Source organism: Pseudophryne corroboree, unplaced genomic scaffold (genome assembly GCF_028390025.1).
Source record: "Pseudophryne corroboree isolate aPseCor3 unplaced genomic scaffold, aPseCor3.hap2 scaffold_1205, whole genome shotgun sequence".
NCBI lineage: Eukaryota > Metazoa > Chordata > Amphibia > Anura > Myobatrachidae > Pseudophryne > Pseudophryne corroboree.
In genome coordinates, this window is record NW_026967830.1 from 153,344 (window position 1) to 156,354 (window position 3,011).

Here is a 3,011-nt window from a genome sequence, read left to right on the forward strand (position 1 = left end):
ACAGCGTCATGGATAGATATGGCCAATCAGTCACCCTGCAACATTTCTTTAATTGCAATACCCAGGCCATGATTTACTGTATAACCTGTGGATGCAATTCCAAATATATAGGCATGACCACTCGCAAATTTAAATAGAGAATTTTAGAACATCTTGGAAACATCCGTAATGCCTCCAGGGACCTGGCACGGATGAAACAGCTTACATCTGTGGCCAGACATTTTCATTTCTGTCACCAAGGATCAATCAAGGACTTTAAGACCTTTGGCCTGGACTGCGTTCATTTGGGTATACGAGGAGGGGACCTTACCAAGGAGCTATATAAAAAAGAAAGTGAGTGGATCTTTCGTCTTAATTCCTTGAAGCCCCATGGCCTCAATTAAACTATAAATTATGGGGCTTTTCTGTAAATCCCCTTCATTCTCTGGTAATCCTCTCACCCCCACTGCTATACAGTTACTATTTTCACTCCCTCAGTACACATCCCCCAGCACACCTCACTAATTCAAATCAATCCTATTTAATTCGTTTTCTCTTCTTTCATTTTATTCTATTTTTCTTTCCCCCCCCCCTCCCTCCCCTTTATTACATCGCCCACACCATGATCAACTAAAACCCCCCCCAGCCATATCCATCATACACACTTTATCTACACTATCCACACACCATACCACTTTGCACCAATTCCTCCACAATCCACTCACTCACCAATTCACTACCCTCCCACCTCCTCCATCCAACACACACCCATCATCACATTATCTGACACATACCCATTGCCCGACACATGCCACCACAATCTGTCCACAATTCTCTCCCTGCCCAGTCCGTAACATCACCCCATCCCCTTTTATTTCCTACACTAACACCAGCAAACGATCCCTACACCCATCCTCCATTACCCCTCGCCGACATACAATCTCTCCACCCTATATCTAATTCATTTGCCCCCACACATATCCCATTAGCCCTCCCCCCTCTCCTCCCCTCCTACCTTTGTTTCCACTCATCCCCACCCACTTAATACTCTCCATACACATCCCTGGCATCACACCCATTTTTTCCCCTTTTCAAATATCGTCTCAGCCTCGCAATTTATTTATTTATTTATACATACAGACTATCAAGCAGCATAACCACTCATATGTTATTTATTATATTTTGCCCATTTCCGCCAGGCTGTCATCCAGCCAGCGGCGCTGGATACACTGTTCTCATCTGTGTCACTCCGCTTCAGCCCTTTTGCCCTTTTCCCATTACCAATATGGCGTCCATATTCTCGCGAGATCGCGTCCTCCAATCAGACTTTCAACTGCGACTGCACCTCCGCTATCTCGTTACCTAGCAACCGCTAGGCACAGCGCTAATACGCGGCTCTCTCTTATTGGTTAATCACGCCACCAGCCGCCCTTAAGTATCATCCCAACCCACCCCACTGTACGGAACCAGGAAGTGAACAAGCCCACAGGGTGAAACGCGTTTTCTGCGGGGAACTCCGTCCACACAGTCATATCATGGCGCTATTCTAACGGATCATAATTAACCCATTGGAGAATCGTAAGCTCCTTCTAATTACTTAGATCATCCTTGTTGTAAGGATCATTGCCGTTAGACCAGCCAAGTACTCAGCCTCCTATGTATTTGAGGCTACTCTGTGAGTCACCTTGAACCATTGGTATTAAGCCAGCATTTGTTTTGGTCAGTTTATTTTGTATCTGCTCTGACATTTTTTTCTAGGGATAGGAACTCACTGTTTATGTCTTATTAATTTGCTACCAGTATTCCGCATGTCCATAATAGGATCTTAGCCTTGTCCTGTGCAGCATACCAATTATCCCAATTTTTGCTACATTAACAACTGGGTATATTAACGCATATAGCCTCACCTATTAGGGGTTATACTACTTACATCAGAATCGGTTTATTTATGTGTACCTCATATACCTCTCATCTTTAAGGGATATAGTATTTATATCAACATCATCATTTTTGCATGGTACAGTACATCGAGCAGTTTGTTTTATGCTACCGGGTCATATTACCTAATTTAGCTTACTTTTTTATTTTTCATCTTAAGTTTTATTTTCATTTCTTTATTATTATTCCTCTCATTTCTTTGCTGATTTGTATGTTTTTCTACTCTTTAGGGGTTATATTATCTGTACCTTCATAAATAACCCTATACGCACTCTTTGGCACAAGGTTAAACAAAAAACCACTATCTGCCTAAGGTTATAATATTTTTCTGACGCTTACGAACGTCCTAGGTTGGTCATTGGGCTCAGCCCCACCTGAATGTCGTATACCGCCTAATGACAGCTTAATCTTTGCATTTTTCAATTACAGATACTAACCGGAATATCTTCATAACTGTGTTCACCAATTTTCGTGGACTCTCATTCACGATTCTCGGGATAGAGTACCACACTAGTGGAATCTCTCAAACCGGGTCTAACGTGGAAAGCAGATCCACACATTTTCACGTACTTATCTCACTTCGTTATTTTCTTTTTCTATCATCTCTACCCTTCACTTCTCAATTTCAATTTCCTATATAGGTGCACTCTCATTGGTGTACACATAAATCCCTACGACCATACCACGCTGTCAGTGCCCGATCTCGTCCGATCTTGGAAGCCAAACAGCGTTGGGCCAGGTTAGTATCAGGAGAGGTGACTGCCTGTGAATACCTGGTGTAGTAGGTCAGGAATTAATTTCCTCTCTTATGTGACCAACACACACCAACAGCAGTATCACCACTAATTCTACCTTCTCTCTCTTGGATTGCTTTAAATATCTACATCAACTGACCATAACCTCTTGCTCACATTTTCTGCCCGCAATTAGGGCGATGGTATGCTAACAATATTCAGGGGTATAATTCACCACTAATTCCACTTTCTCTTCCTTTTGATTGTTTCAAATATCTACATCAACTGACCATAACTTCTTGCTCACAATTTCTGCCCGCATTTAGGGCGTTGGCATGCTAACAATACTCAGGGGTATAA

The 3,011-nt window shown here is 42.5% G+C and overlaps 1 pseudogene; it reads left to right on the top strand.

Moving 5' to 3' along the window:
* The first annotated feature begins 2,586 nt into the window (after positions 1-2,586).
* LOC134991140 (5S ribosomal RNA) lies at positions 2,587-2,705 on the top strand (annotated as a pseudogene).
* Positions 2,706-3,011: the final 306 nt, after the last annotated feature.